Below are 17,651 nucleotides of genomic sequence, written 5' to 3'. Positions count from 1 at the left end.
CCATGTGATGAACTCTAAGCCTTGTGTGAGGTAGTAAGATACAGATGTCTCTTTTGGAGCTGACTACTGCCTACTTTATATATCTTATTCTCAGTAAGTTAACCAGTTGTGAATCAATGTAGTAACAGTCATCTCTTGAAGAGGACACTAAAAATTGTGAATAGATGACTGTTAGTTTTAATACTTTTTGGAACAGAAATAAGTCACTATAGATGGATTTAATACTATATACATTTGCCATAATATTATTAGTTTATTTATGCAGCCTATGATCTATGTGTTCTCTACTTCTTATCTCATATAATAGTACCAGATATGAGTACCATCATGTATTGAGCCTTAAGTCCAGTCAGTGTTGAACATTCATATAACATTCATGCCACTGTTACCCCAGTGGTCATAGCTTGTCAAGTTAGTCATTATTTTAGTAGAGGAATAAGATTTATGACCCCGAATTATAAAGTCTAGCAAGTAAAAAAGAAGCTGCCATGTCAATCCTAGCTGGATTTCCTTGCTTTTTGTTTTGTTTTGTTTTTAAGACTCAAAATTTGGTCTTTAGGGTTTTATCATTATGTTATTGAAAGTAATGGCGAGCAATGACACTGGCCTGTAGCATTTGGGCATCTATTAGAACACTCTGGCCAATAGCTCATACCTAGGTAATCATCCCTGATTGTAGGGTTTTATTTGTAATGACATGGTATATAGATGAGTTATTTTTCTGATCGATTATAGTTTAACTACATTTAGACTCCCCACCCATCTTTTCTCTCTCTATGCATAATACTTTTGTAAAAGTCTAGAGTTTTAGGTTTCGCTATGGCTTTTCAGGATACCATTTGTATCACATATCCTTTCCTACACGTTCTCTACTACTTAGGTCCCATTCTGCATCACATACCTTTCTACCTGTTTAATTATACTTCTTTCACCCATAGTATTACTACAGTAGATATCCTTTACTTTGAAATCACATCGCCTTTTATAGCATTTTGAAAATCCTCTAGCCTTGATTTGTATTCACAATGAATGCAACAGATCAAAAATTAAAAGATAATTCTATGAAATATGAGAAAATATGATGTACTTGACTTTCTGTGTTTGGACAAGCTTACAGGGATTTTTTTCAGATACATCTATTATATTTCGAATATCACAATATTATTTAACCAAGAATTAATTAATTAATTTGGATGTCTATTCATCTAGGTTGTTTCCACATCTTGGCTATTGTTGCTTGAATACCGCAACAATTAACATGAATGAGCCAGTATCTCTGTAATATGATATAGAATCATTTGGAGGGAGGGTGGTAATGTGGGGAGGATGGGGAGGGGAACACCCATAGAGATGAGGAGGGGGAGGGGTTAGGGAGATGTTGGCCTGGAAACCAGGAATGGGAATAACAATTGAAATGTAAATAAGAAATACTCAAGTTAATAAAGATGAAAAAAAAAGAGGAATAATGTTAACAACCTTCATATATAAACACTGAGAAGGCAACATTCAAAAATTTCAAGGATAAAATATTTACAAAAAAAGTGTCAACAAAGCAAGACAGATAAACCAAACAAAGATGACAGAACAGGACATGACCACTTATAGAATTTATAATTAGAAAATATTGCTGAGATATTAAAGACCTTAGAAGGAGTAAAAATGCAGTTTCACCTACAAATCCTTGTAGACTTTAATGGATAACTGTAGTATAAGGGTATACAAAATATTGCCAATGAAAGCAAACCAAAGGGTCTAATAGGGCTTTTAATAAGGGCAGAATAAAATTTACTCCCAAATATCAAAACAATGTGAAACAAAAAAATACAAAAAACAAGGGTCTTTTGTAGGAAATTAAACTTGAATTTTAGTACAGTAAATCTAGAACAATGAATAGAGGAAATATATCTCATGTTCTAGCAATGTTTCTTAACTTCCAACAACTTAGTGGTAGAAGGATATTTTTGGTGTGAAAAATAGAATTAAAATTAAACATTTAATAGTTTAATATAATTTTAAGAAAAGATAAGTAATTGTACTATCATTCTTTTCACCCAGCATGGCTCTGAACATCCAATCAAAAGCAAAATGTAAAAGATTAGCAAAATGATTACTTTGGTTCTTATTTAAAAATACAATGGGAAATGTTATTTGACATTCAAGTTTAATTTTCATAGACAAGACACTTCTTTTTTGTATTTTTTTGTCTCACATTGTTTTGATATTTGGAAGTAAATTTTATTCTGCTTTTATACATTTAAATAGTCCATATATAAAATAAGACCTAAAATATGTGTAAATGTACAAATGAAGCAAAACATATGAAAGACTAATTTTTGTATTCATCTCAGAGATGGTTATTCTCTCTGAAAGTTACAATAATTCTCCTAGTAAGACATTATTGACATATTAAATTATTTCAATTTTTAAATAAAATATAATTATATTAGTTTCTTTTTTCTGGACCTAACTTGACCTCTCCCATGTTCCCTGTCTCTGACCTCTCCCATATCCCTTCCTACCTCTCAAATTAATGTACTCATTTTATATAATTATAGATATTTAAATATAGAAACAATATTTAATGATAACTTATGTTATATATTGTTTCAGGGCTGAAGCCTGTATTGAACAACCAATTAGAGGCTCATCCACGGGATGAAATATTTCTCCCTTTATTATCAGTCATTAGTTGCTAGAAGTATTTTTTTTATGGCCGGGACCCTGTGTGCATTTCCTCTTCCTTCTCAGCATCACAGCTGGATAGTATATTAATTACTCCGGCAATTCCACACACACACACACACACACAGAAACGATTCTAGAATTATGAAAGCTAGCCAGTATGGAAAGAAGCTTTTAGATGAGAATCAGTTCAAATATTTTATGTTTTCCAAGGTATTTATCCAAACTGTGAGGTCTCTTCATCAATAGGAACTTACCACGGAGGAATAACCAAGATCAGCAACAATAGCTTATAGAGTTGCTCATACTTTGTTTGAATACTTGAATACTGTAGCTCCCATCTTATAGCAATTACATACATTTACCAAAGGTCAACTATTCATGATACTTTAAAAATATAGGGCGGTGATCTAACTTTCTCTAATAAATTTGAACTACTAAAGATTGAGAAAAAGATACATCCATACTGGCAACTTTATATCCATGAAGACTTCCCTTTATTCATGTAAAAACATAATTCTATAGACTACTGCTTTTTCCAAGGAAATGATTATAGAGTGATCGAGAGACTACATATTATCTTCACGTTTTCTTTTCCAAAACCTACATTAATTTCTTCAAAGCCAGGCTTCTTCATCTTATAATTATAAAGTAGATAATTAAAATACTAAAACTTGGATTAAATTTTAATTACATCGTATTTTTAGAAGATTAGGGCATATTCTAAAACCCAATTTTTAATTGGATCTTAATGTGATTTTTTTCTTGAAATGAAAGATGTACTGATTTATTTTTCATTGAGAAAAAGACCTTTTATTACAATAGATGTCTTGAATTATACATACTGAATAAAATGATTCTTAACTTTTTATCATAATGGCTAATAAACAATATTAAAATTTGTAATAAATTACTCAAAATTAATACTTGGTTCCACTAGCTTTTCTTTAATATGATATAAATTTTTTCTTCTTCTTGCATGGATTTTTTGATGAAAGACTTAAAAGTTCACACATACTAACATTCAAACCTTTACTTTATTACATCTATCTCCTAAAAGAGGATTTTTCTAACAATTATAATCAAAAGAACATATGATTTTCTTTACAGTACCAAACACTTTTCATGATCTAATTTTCCTATGAGTTCCAAAATTTTTCTCAATTTTTATTAAGTTATTCATGAAGGTACATTAAGATGCCTCTTAAATCTTTTTTTTAGTGTTCTAAGTGAGATGATGATGATGATGATGATGATGATTGATTGATGGTGATGATGATTATTATTTTAATACAAGTGTTTATTTTAATGTGTATGTGTGCTCTTAGCCACTGAGGCTTCTTTATAGTCCTTATTAATATTTTTTAAAATTTAAAATTATACCTGAACTTTATAAAAACTTAAAATATTGACCTTTTTGACTAATTATACTTATCATTATTATTACCTAATGTAAGACAGTTATATAGTTCTCAGTTTTAATTCATTTCATCACACAATTAAGATAAAATATACATCTATTTTTCCCAAAACGATTCCTAGATTTAGCATTTGGATCAACATGATGTAGGTATGTGTTGTCTTTCCAGCTGCATAAAAACTGAAATAACTAATGAGTGCTAACTCTCCTTATATGTTACATTCAAGTTAGAATGAATGAGTTTTTATTGTCAACAATATTCTGAGGTTGTATAAAACCTTTTAGCTTCATCATGTTTCCTCTCAGGGAACCTACTTCAATCAAACATCCCAAGATTGATTTTCTAATTATATTCTCTTTCCTCTATTGATTTGAAAACATGATTAAAGAAAGAAAAAAAAACTCTGCAACTTAGAAATTCTTCCTTTTTCCAGGACTTATTTTACACACTATGAGCTCTGTGTCTAACTCAATCCATACTAGCATCTTTTCATACCCAAGGCATATGTACTGTGCCTGATAGGAAATTCTTACATTTGCCTCTGAAATTTGACATGACCCATTGCTCAATCTGCAATCATGTACTCTTACCCTCAGAAACCATAAATACAGATAAACTCTACTTTGTATAAAATCAAAAATATCAAAAAAGCAAACTCTAATTTGTATAAAATCAAAGATCAACAAAGAATCTATTTTACAATACCTTTTATTTCGTACATTGTTAATAGAGACTTTTTCACAAAAATATAATTAAAGAGAAGAATATTTTTAATAAGAAATGAGTAGTAATTATTTGATATTGGAGAATCAGCAACACTTTCTGCTTAATGAATGAAGGAATCTTATGAACTTTTTGAAGAACTCTTGGAGGGGGACCCAGAAGGAGGGCAACATTTGGAATGTAAATAAATAAGTCAATTAAAATAAATAACACTAAGCTGAACAATTTAAAAAACCACAAACTTTGATATTTATCCTTTTCATTGTATTTGTTGAATAATTCAAAATTGGAAAATTAGCTATATATATATATATATATATATATATATTCCATACGCAGTGTGCTATACTCTAGAATTCATAAGACCCAATTTAAAAATAACTAAACATCAATACTGAACTGAAGAAAACCTCACATAAAATCCAAAATATTTTTCTTGAAACTTATCTAGAGAATATGTTCAATAAAGATCTAGTTTCCTATTTCTAAATTTAAAAATTTACAAACTTTTACAATTAACTCAAATATCCTGATACAAATGGGCTAGTACAATAGAGTAGATGCTGGTATTTTACTTCTAAAATTATTTTAAAATTGTGTTATAACAGATTTCCTTGAATTAAAAATATTTTAAAATTATATTATTGGGCTAGAGACATAGCTCAGGGGTTAAGAACACTGACAGCTCTTCCAGAGGTCCTGAATTCAAATCCAGACAACCACATTGTGGCTCACAAACATCTGTAATGAGATCAGATGCCCTCTTTTAGTGTGTCTGAAGACAACCACATTGTACTTATATATAATAAATAGATGTTATTATTACTGACATTCATTAAAAGATGTGGGAGGTAGGGGCAGCCTCACAAAAGCCCCAGAGACCTGGATATGAGCAGCTCCCAAGACACAAAGGCATTTTGCCTTATCCAAAATAAACAAGAGTAGAAAGACGGGACCTGAAGAGAAATGCTCCAGTAGATAGACACGCCCCAGCTGAGGCATTGGGCCACCCACTCATCTTCAAATTTTTTGACCCAGAATTGTTCCTCTCTTAAGAAAATATAGGGACAAAACTGAAGTAGAATTTGAAGAAAAGGTCATCCAGTGATCATCCCGACTTAAACTCTATCCCATAGTTATGCACCAAACCCTAACACTATATCTAATGTCATATTGTACTTATAGACAGGAGCCAAACATGACTGTCCTTTGACAGTCTCTACCAGCATCTGACTGAGACAAGTGAAGATATTTACACCTAACCATTGGACTGAGGGCAGGGCCCACTATGAAACACATAGAGGAAATTATTAAAGGGGCTGAAGGGGATTACATAGGAAGAACAACAGTATCAACTAAAATGGACCCCTTAGACTTCTCAATGAATAAACTACCAATCCAAGAACATGCGTAAGCTGGTCTGTAGCCCCTGGCACATGGCCTCAGTGAGAGAGGATGCTCCTAACCATGTGGAACCATGATGCTCTAGAGAAGAGGGATGCTAGTTGCGTGAGGTGGGGTGGGGAGGATCACCCTCTCAGAAGTAAAGGGGAGGGGAAATAGGGTGAATAACTCAAGGAGAAGAGACCAGAAAGAGGGAAACATTTGGAATACTAATTAATTAATAACAACTTTTTAAAATTGTGTTATGTCAGGTTCTTGAATTATATTATAATGATATTAATATTATAAGGTTATTAATGATGATAGTTTTTCCATGATTTTAGTGGCTTAATTAGTACTTCCATAGTAAATATACATTTCATAACTTAACACATATTTGATTTTGTTTTAAAATATTATGGGCTATGTCAAATGTGACTCTATAATATTTAAAACACAATTTCATGATAATTACTAATTACTAACATTTTATAAATGTTCTACCACATCTTGTATGAAAAAAAGAATTTGTTCATGGAGCCAAAACCTATTGCTGGAAGAATCTCTAGGGTGTGTAGTGGGCATTCCTCTTCTTCCTAGAGTTGTATAGAAATATTTATCCAAAACCTTGTGAACTGTCCTTTCTGCACTAAATTGCTCTAGATGATTTGTAAAAGAGCTCTTTTTCAACACATTTTAAAAGGTTTTCTTAAGCTCACTTGCTTTGTAAGTTGAAGGTTACCATACACAATAAATTATATTTATATAATAAACATAATATAAGGTCTTCTTGCCAAAATACTTTATATAATACTCCTGGGGGATATATATTATTTAACTTGATAGTAAAATATGCTTATTTGATTTAAAAAATAAATATGTGTGAGATTCATGAATGCCTGCCAGCTAGAATATTAATGTGACTTGCTGTTTTTCTTTGAATGCAAGTAAGTTTAGCAACAACCTAAGTCTCAGAAGGAAATGGTTGTGTCTGTTTACCTGTAAAACAATCTGAGCACAATAACAATACTTTTGATCATGAATATTATTTCCTTAACTTATTCAAACTTTACTCAGCTACAATCATAGGAATAAATAATTATGTTGAACACACACATATTATATATATACATATATATATATATATATATATATATATATATATATATAATTATATCTCCATGAGATGATAGTAAATAATTTCAAACACATAAAATCAGAATAGATTTGAAGGAGCTGAAGGGGATTGCAACCCCATAGGAAGAACAATATCAACTAAGCAGACCACTTTAGAGTTCTGAGAGACTAAATCACCAACCAAAGAATATACATGAAGGAATCCATGGCCCTAGCTACCAATGCAGCAGAAGATGGCCTTATCTGGTACAAATGGGAGGAGAGAACCTTGTTTCTGTGGAGGCTTGATACACCCTCAGCTTAGTAGGATGCGTGATCAGGGAGGCAGGAGTGGGTGAGTAGGTGGATGAGCACCCACATAGTAGCAAACGGGGGGGGGGAGGGTTGGGTTGGGATGGGATTTGCAGAGGGGTAACTGGAAAGGGGATATAATTTGAAATGTAAATGAAGAAAATAATAAAAAATAAACATTATAATTTTACATGTAATACAGAGCATGTAATATATAATGTAGTCTAAAACTAGTCTATGTTACATATCATTATAAAAATTTAAATGTATCACATAATATATACTTTATCTTACATTCTATATAATATATATTAATTGTGGTATACATATATGAGATCTTTATTGAACATATATTTCATACCTATGATCAGGCAATAAGGAAAATTAGATTCAAATATATGAGTATCTCTACACTTACGTATATATAAATATAAATGTTTCAGAAATAGAACTTAGAAGAAATAAATTAACATAAAATCACAAAAGCAAAAATTTATGATTTGAAAAAACAAAATCTTCACAAATGTAAGAATAAATAAAATCAAATATGATAATAGTATTTCAAAAAATTTGCTTCACTGTCCTTGGTCCTTGGACTTGTCTTTGTGTCTTGATGTCTGCTCAAATAGGTAAGTGTTTTCTTTTTTATTCACAGCTCAGATGCACTGATGGATTTTTATTTTTCCATACACATTAGTTACACTTCAAAAAAACAGATTCAGTTGCAAAACAAAGAAAGGTTGAGTGCTAATTATCACATATTTTATGTCTTAGAAAGATAAAGTTTAGCTTCGTCATTGGAGTTTGCTGTCATTTTTCTTTTTAATTAACTGATACCACCTTGGAACCTGCACCACGTAGAAGACATTATTTTTTCAGACACATAAAGTAAATAGGTTTATACTTCCCTAGTTATTTATATTCATCAATTGGATTTTGCCAAGAATAGGGAACTGAAGTTAATCTTTATTTTCTGATAAAGCATGGTTTACTTTGCTCCTTTTAATAAAATCATTGTAGTATATGACAAAACCACACAATATAACCAGTTACCAGGAACATTGTTCCCATATGAGAGTAATTCTAATTTAAATTTCCCAAGCTTTTAAATATTTAACCAATCCTTATTTGAATTCTCAATATGAAGAATTGAGAATTAGTCTTTACAAATCACCAAAATGTACATAAGAAGTAAATTATGATCCTTTAATCTTACTTTTATTATTCTCAACTCACTTTAATACTGTACTTGCCCTGGTACTTATAAAGTATAATGTACACCAATCATAATTAACTTTTAGAACATTGAAAGTTCTGCCCACTCAATAATGGTATCTTTGTTTTCATGACCTCAATATTAATAGTATGAAATATTACTTTATACTTTTGCAACTCTCAGTAGACTATATGCTTATCCCACCTGATACAAAATGTCAACCAAAAAGTTACAGATTTGAAATTGGTCATGGGCAAGTCAGATAAGTATTTCTGAACACTAACCCCCCTAGAAACCACTATGAAGGATCTCCAGGCATGTGAAACTTCATTAAAATTAAGTCAGCTGATTATTTTGGGAGACTAACCTCTGTGTATTATTTCTCACAGTGTTTTTAGTTTTTCTTGGAAATTTTATGTATTTACACTTCAAACGTTAAGCCCTTTACTTTTTCTCTCATATCCCTACCCCTACCCCTGTTTCTATGCAGATGCTCCCACTCCCACCCACCCACTCCCACCCACCCACTTCTACCTCAATGCCCTGGCATTTCCCTACATTGGGGGGAACCAGCCTTCACAGGACCTAGGGCTTTTCCTCCTATTACTATCTATTCCCCAAGTATATCAGACATTCCACTGTTGACCCAACATAATCAATATCCATATATATATATATATATATATATATATCATATGGTGATTTTTACATTTTATGACATTAATACTCCCCACTACTCACACAAAATCTGAGTGAAATTATTCGTCTTATTGGCAACACTTTATTTTTCTCATCTGGCATTTCCACATCTCCATGTCACTATATCATTCCTGTGATTATAATGACAATAGTGGAATACTTACCTTTTCCAACATTTTCACCCAGCAATGAAAATTTCACATGATGCCACAGCTGATTACTATGGGGGGGTTATATCATTACTAGAATGGGCAAACCAAAAATCTAATAAAATTTTATTTAATGGAGGGAAATGTACAAGAGTACATAGAATCATAAACTATGAACACTTACAATCACATTTTGAGTGATATATTTATCAACCACTACACCAAATTTTTTATCTTTATGCATCATGCTTCACGAACAATTCCTCCAAACCATCATCAGAGTCCCCACTATGTCTCAGCTGAACCAATGACTCACATCAGTTTTGTTTAACCGTCTGTCTCTTCTATTAAAACACTGCAATTCTTGCCAGCATTTATTAGAAAACATAAATCCTACATGTTTAAGAAAAAGAAAGATATGGACCTAATGATCAGATGAGGAATACAAGTAGCCTATAGACGAAGCAATTGTGTTTTGCAATATTTCAAAACTAATATATGTCTTTCAGTTTGAAAAACAGGTGTCTGGTGGTTAATAATGAACTTCATCTTTATCATCCCACTTATAAAATAAATATTACTTGATAACCATTTTTTACTCACAGAACATCAGGAACAATGTTAGAATTCTCACATACCCTCCATCTCATTTCTCCTAATAAGAATATCTTTCATTAGTATTAGTGAAACAATGTAGCTAATTAGTATCGATTCTGGTCCACAATTTATCATATTCATGATTTTTTTCTGAATATGTTTTATGGGAAAGTGATATAGTCGATTGTATTATCATTTATCATCAGAGATCAATTGTTATGATAGATTTCCAATCTAATTTTGATGATCTATGACAAATTTGGGAGTTAATGATCAAGTATTCTTAGGGTTCTCCTCACCGTTGGAATTTTCCTCAGGCTTACAAGGACCCTATAGTTAGCAATGGAAGGTCACTAAATTAAGGTACCTTTCTCATTGCATCATATCAAAGGTCTACTGCCAACATGATAGATGACTGTTAACTATGTCTTGTGTCTCCAACACAAAGTTACTTTCCTTACTATCATACCTGTTATGTCTTCTTTGTAAGGATGTTATTATGTGCAAATGAAATATAGAACTAAACTGGTATACCTCTCCCTGAAGCTAAAAAGAATATTTAGAATTATTTATTTCTCTCATTAATTAATTTATTCAATAATTTATTTATAATTTATACACATATACTTTATCCCTATATTCTCCTATTTTTTTCTGGATGTCATGGGCCACTTTTGTTAGAGAAGGGTATTACAAACTATGATGTGACTTTCAGGTTTGTCAATTGCTACTGGCATATCAATTTTCTCAAGCTTTCTCAGCTAATAAAATAAAAGATTCTACATATATATATGTGTGTGTGTGTGTGTGTGTGTGTGTGTGTGTGTGTGTGTGTGTACACATATGCAGGTAAGACCATTTAAATACATAACCATCAATTCAATGAAAGAAAAACCATTATAAACTTGGAATATTATTCAAAGCAGATGATATTACCTGTTCAACTTCCTGAAATAAGATCATAACTAGTCCCCTTTGCTACCTGTGTTATGAACTTTTTAGTTTTTCTGTAAAATGTGAATTTTCTATCATATATTATTTTTATTTCTATGAATGTATTTATGCAGAAATAATAGTGGGCCAGAAAGATAATATTTCTTCTGCATATTTCATATTTCATTTCATTTTCTGCTAAGTTTCATTTAGGTATTTATGTTGCCTGTGTCCTCACTTCTTCTCACCACCATGGAAAACAGATTTGAATAATGTTTAAATAATGTTATATATCTTTCTAAGCCAACCTTAAATTGCAATTCTCCAAGTTATAAAAACGCAAGTATGGTGCATCAATTTTTATGTGTAATCAGATAAGTGTTAAATGATGGAAAACTAGTATGTTGCCTTAATTAATTTACTCTTGTTGTGATAAAATATACTCACATGCGACATTGGGGGAGAAAGGCTTATTGGTTTTTAATGGGGTTTTGGTTGGTCTCTGTGGGAAAGCCAAGGCAGGAACTTCAAATATCTAATGATAGTCAGGAACAGAAAGCAATGGTTATATTCATGTTTAGTGCTCAGCTAGCATTCTCTACTCTTTTTAAGTCTATGGATCATAAGCAGAAAATAGCCATTGAATTTATAGGTGAATATAGGGTGAATCTATTTCTCCACAAGATTATCATGTATTGGTATATATGTATATTAGTACTCCTGTGAACAGAGTCTTTCAAAGATTATAATTTCATTTAAGTGTTTTAATATGTAAATGTATCACATTTTCTGATAAAAGTGGTTTACCTTTGTTAGCCTTGAAAACAGGATGCAATGTCACAGAACAATGTATTTAGTCTTCTTAAAATAACTGATTTAGAATCTATTCTCTAAGGCTGTACTGTAGCCCTGTTGGTCACATCAAGAACACTCTAAGGCTTCACAGAAGACTGTGTGATCAAATATACCTATTGCTAAATCATACCTTCGTGTAGTCAAGGTCCTTGACAAGGTTTGTGGAATGTATTGCTTCAACTACCAGATGCAGAAGCCAATTGAATGCCTACAGGACTTCAGTGAATATGTGAGAAAAAAATGCTTGTCAGGAAAAACTACATCTTTTTGAATTTTTAAATATTAAATAAATATATAAACTAACAGCGAGATATGTATGCTTATATATCAAAATAAAACATCTTATTTTTTATTGTACTTCTCCAGTAAAAGTTATATAACAAGATTTGTTTCCTTAATTATTAAGAGTTAGTTTGCATAATTTTTAATTCATTATAAAGTCCTATTGGTGTTCATTGAAAGATGAAGGGGGAGTGAGCAAGACTGGCAATTTGCCTTTTATCTAATTATTATTAAAAATATTGCCTCTTTCATTTAAAACTGTACAAATGCATTGTTTCAAATAATTAACAAACACAATTTTTTTTCTGTTTTCAGCCTCGTAACTTCATTGCATACAAGGCCATGGTCTGATAGCTAAGGTGGGGCCTAGAAATTTCCTACCCCAAGCATTAGCAGACTATAATAATACAACCATTATTCCATATCACGTACATATAAGAACTGGACATAAAGCACTAAAGTCGTGTTTTTTTCTTTATTGTCAACAATTATGGGATATTCAAGATATAATTCTTATCCTAAAATTACTTCTTGTTTACAAGTTACAACATATGATGGTATAACTGATAAGATCTTGTAATTGAAGATATTTCTAGCTGTACTGTCATGGACTAGCTGTTTTTGGAATTTTCTCCAGTTGATTTAACCTCGGCTGGATAAATTTACAACGTGATCAGATTCCAGAAACCTTTAGCCATTAAGGGTTCAGGTTAAAGTAAAAAAAAAACAAAACAATAACAAAAACAATAATAAAAACAACTCTCCCACACACAACAGTACATTTCTATAGTATACATTCTAAAAATTAAGTTAAATGCCACAATTTAGTTGATGTCTTTAAATTCAGAATGTCAGTGTATGTTACTGTTTGGTGTTTGACAAAGCTTGAATTTCCTGGTTACAGGTGTGTGAAATTACTGAAGTATATAAACAATATCCTTTTGTGAATGGGAAAAATGTGACCAGTGTACTGTGGCTTCCTATCACTTTTCCAGATACATTCCTTTTATAAATTTATTTTTATATTATATTTTAAATTAAAGTATAAATATATTGCTTACCCCCTCCCTTTAACTCCCTCCAATCTTTCTCATGTTCCCTCCTTTCCAACTCTTCTTATTACACCACCTCATTCCGTCAAATTGATGTCCTCTACTCTTTTGGTTATCACCAAATTTCATTTGAACAGTGTTCACAGTAAGCTTTACCATTATAATTTGACATGGGTGAAAACATGAGCAGTTCCTAGGGGCTGCTGAGTCACACATGCTTCGGAAATTGGCAGAGATGAGACAGGCTATGTCTATGCTCAGTGTTCTACCCTATAAACATCAGAAAGGTTAGAAGCCTAACGTTTCCTGAATATAGTGAGCCTGAGAGCTCATCCTGGTGCAAGGGGACATGAACAGGAACCTAGCCTGAAATGACCATTACTCCAGCACCAGGTAAGATCTTTGCTCTGGATAACAGGCCTCACACATTGCAGGAGTGAGCCAGCACTGTGAATGCAAGTGTGGGAGTGCTAGTCCTACCACTTGTTTTCCTATGGTGACATGGATTAGGAAGAGATACCCTCCTTCTTCTTCTCTTCCTACCACCTTCAGCAGGCAGAAGACCTGGTCCTCGTGCCATAGACCAGAAGAGCTGTCCCTACCCCTCCTGCTGTAACACTCCACAGATAAGATCCTGTACCTTACCTAGACATCAGGGCAGAACTGGCCCTTGTGCTGGTGTGAGTGAGCTAGCTCTAAGGGGATGAGAAGTGGGCAATGGATGGGCTTTCTATCTTAGATCCCTCACACATCCAGATCCAGGGATTATAATTGGTCCATTCCAACCAACATCAACCCCATAGATGAACTGCTGCAGTGCATGAAGGGGCTGATTCCACAGATTCAAAACTACGGGGTCTCCATGACACAGGAGAACAACAGGATATCCAAGAGGAATCCCAGTGAGATTCCAATATTAGTAGAGTATCAGAAGCCAGAGGTCTGGTACCAGACCAATGACTCATTACAATGAACATTTACCACTAAAGACGTATGGAGAAAAGGGAATCCTGTGGGATACACTGACACACTACAGCTTCCCCAACTAGATTTCTATTGTCTCGGGTGGAGACGTTCCGAAGGATGGAGGGTAGGCACGAGTGGAAGGCAAGGTGAATGGGATTGGAATATAGAATGAAAGAAAGAAAGAAAGAAAGAAAGAAAGAAAGAAAGAAAGAAAGAAAGAGAGAGAGAGAGAGAGAGAAAGAAAGAAAGAAAGAAAGAAAGAAAGAAAGAAAGAAAGAAAGAAAGAAAGAAAGAAAGAAACAAAGAAACAAAGAAAGAAACAAAGAAAGAAACAAAGAAAGAAGAAAGAGGAGTGAGGGAGAGATAAAGAGAGACAGAGAGAAGGGGAAGAGAGAGAGAGAGAGTCATGGAGACTGCTGTGCTTAATGTTGCAATTTCAAATAATTTGACATTTGTAGCATAGATGGAAGGAGCAGGGAAAACAAGAAAATTCTTTCATACAAGAACTTTGGCCTCAAATTCCCTTGAGAGCATCATTCTTACACCTACAAAAATAACTGTGAAAACTAAACTGTTTTTAGGGAAGAAGCCAGAGGCAGTGGGTAGAACTGAGACAGGGTCCCAATACTGATCCTGGTATTTTAGCCTAACTTAAATTCCTCAACAATCTGCAAACGTACATGCAGCCTATGATGGCAAAGTACATTTTATTGAGTAGGTAGAGTGATAGTTTTATATAAAGCAAAATCCAGTGAAATGTTATCCTGTCTTCTTACATTTTCTAAGAAAATACAACACTTCACAAAAATTTAAAGAATTATGATGGCTGATGCTTTTTTTCTATATCTGAAGATAGATAGGTAGACAAACATATTGACATTTAGAAAGATAGATAATTAGATAGATGATTAGTACATAGGTGATGGTGGATTATGATAAATAAAAGATAGATTACAGATGATAGACAGGATGTTAGAAACTTGAATTCTTTATTTCTTAATGACCCTTTATATCCTGTCCACTTGGTGAATCTTCTGCAGGGGCACCATGTATAGCTATTATTATCTAAAACAGCATTTTAGAATATTGCATCATTTTTTTTCTACCTTCTCATTCTTGACCCCATAAGACATACTGTAAGTAATGAGTACCAAAACACACTGACTTTTACTTAATGAGATACATTTTCTTTTCTACTCTTAAGTGAAGAGAAGAATTATCATAGCACTTTCTTTGACTGTGACCAAAATTTATCCTGGCTTATTTTAGAGATAAAAATTATTTTTATAAGAAAGCAAGCTATCAAGTCAGAGGTCACTCTGTCTTGCTTCCTTGGGGAGATGAGTTGTATTGTGCACACAAATTTTGTGAAGAGGGAGTAAAGGCAGGACACTTGTACAAATATATAAAAAATACTTTGTAGAAAGTATTTGTATATTACTTATGTCAGAAATGAAAACTGATTTCAAAAATAAGGACAAAATTAATGTTCATAATATGATGTTCTACTAAGAAATAAACATCAGATATTATAATTTATGTTTGTCTTAAGGGAAAATGAATTTAATAATTTCTTAAGGTCCATATCATTGTGAATCTGTGCTTCTAAAACAAAATCCTACTGAATGAATAATTTGCAGAGAAGAAAAATGTATTTCTCAGAATCTTAGAGCCTCAGAAATGAAATATCAAAATGCTGGCCATTTCCCTGTCTGGGAGAATTCAGTCTTCGTTGTATGATGGAGCCTTGAAATCTTCATCCTCACAAAGGAAGAAATCATGTGTCCTCAGAAGGGAGGGCTACAGAATGACCTGCCATCAAGCATTTTCATTAGTGTCCCTAATAAATAATAAAATAAAAATAATACTATTCATGTGTCAGTTGTATGGTAATCCTACCACCCACGATCATTACATTGTCCTTTCTTGAAGATGTCTCCTTGACTTTTGAATTGTACTCTTGACGTACTCTAGCATCCTGTGAAAGGAGAACCATGCTAGAAACATTGAAGATAGCAAATTATCCTGTGCACCTATCTATAGGCAGGATCTTGAATATTAATTGGTCCAGGAAGGGCAGTCCAAAAAGGAAGGTGCTGTGTTCTGGAAAAGTGCTGGGCTGTATTACAAAACTAGGCATGCATGAGTCTGTGTGCCACTCAAAGGCCAAGATAACATTCTAGGTGTTGATGATTACTAGTCTGACTTTCCCTAGTGATGAATTATAATGTGGAAATATAAACCAAGTTAACTCTTTAATGTCCAAATTGCTTCTTCTCAAAGTGTTTTATCACAGAAAAAAAGAAAGAAAAAAACTAGATCCGAATTCATAATGCCACCATCGCTCTCACTGTATTTCTTTACTTCTATTTTGGAACAGACACATTGAAGTAATAAAAACCTTATGTTTTAATAATATAGCATAAGGCTTTATCTTCTTAGTGAATTACTTTGGGCAAAGTCATATAACTACTAGATATGAAAATTTTTCAATGAAAATTATAGTGGCTATATATTTTATGTATATATATATGTATATATATATAACACAATTTTGCTTGCTTTTAATTAACAGAAAGATAAATATTATTACATGTTTGTGAAAAATTTGGAAGGCATATAATAACTTGAAAAGTATAATTGTGGGAGTCTTGGATTCTGAGCGGTACAAAGTTAAAAACATTCTACCTTCTATGTATAAATGACATGGAGCTATAAAAATGAGGACTCCTACAGACAAATTTGCTGTTTCTAAGATGCTCAGTTTCAGCAAACCCTAATCAGATTTTATGCAAAGCCACATTTTCTGTTCATGGTTTACACTCTCTAGTGTTGTTCCAGTTTTCAATAGCAGGTAATTGGAAAAGGCAGAATGCCTTTTACAAATGTTTCCCTTGGATTTCTGATAAGGTGACTTTTTCAAAATATATATTTTTTTAAAAAAGTAAGCTGAAGCAGTTCTGAGTCACAGAAATCTCACATAATTAAAGCCTCCAGCTGCATGCATTTTTTAATACCACAGTCAACAGTATAATTGACACATGCAATTCTGAATCACACTTCAGATTCGAAATTATTTTAGTCTGCTGAAATGTGTTTAAGTGCACTAACCAGATATGCTTTCAGTAATTCGGCTTTTAATGACTATCCTTCACTTCAGAGCTACCTTTGATGTTAAAATAGTCCAAGAAATAATGTAATTTCCCCACATGCTGGTTGGGTTACAGTCAGATGTTTCTTAAATATTTCATGTAAGAACTCTCCC

General features: G+C 32.6%; 1 protein-coding gene and 1 pseudogene; one reads left to right on the top strand and one right to left on the bottom strand.

The window, feature by feature from the left end:
* Window positions 1-17,651, bottom strand: part of Erich1 (glutamate-rich 1) — a gene marked incomplete at its 5' end in the record, with an annotated part of 52,793,804 nt that overhangs the window by 36,443,739 nt on the left and 16,332,414 nt on the right.
* Window positions 13,620-13,724, top strand: LOC120097622 (small nucleolar RNA SNORA17; annotated as a pseudogene).

The sequence above is a fragment of the Rattus norvegicus genome, chromosome 16, assembly GCF_021556685.1.
Source record: "Rattus norvegicus strain SHRSP/BbbUtx chromosome 16, alternate assembly SHRSP_T2T, whole genome shotgun sequence".
In the NCBI taxonomy this organism is placed as follows: Eukaryota; Metazoa; Chordata; class Mammalia; order Rodentia; family Muridae; genus Rattus; species Rattus norvegicus.
Note: the sequence above shows the minus strand (reverse complement) of the source record. Positions and strands in the feature narration are given on the sequence as shown.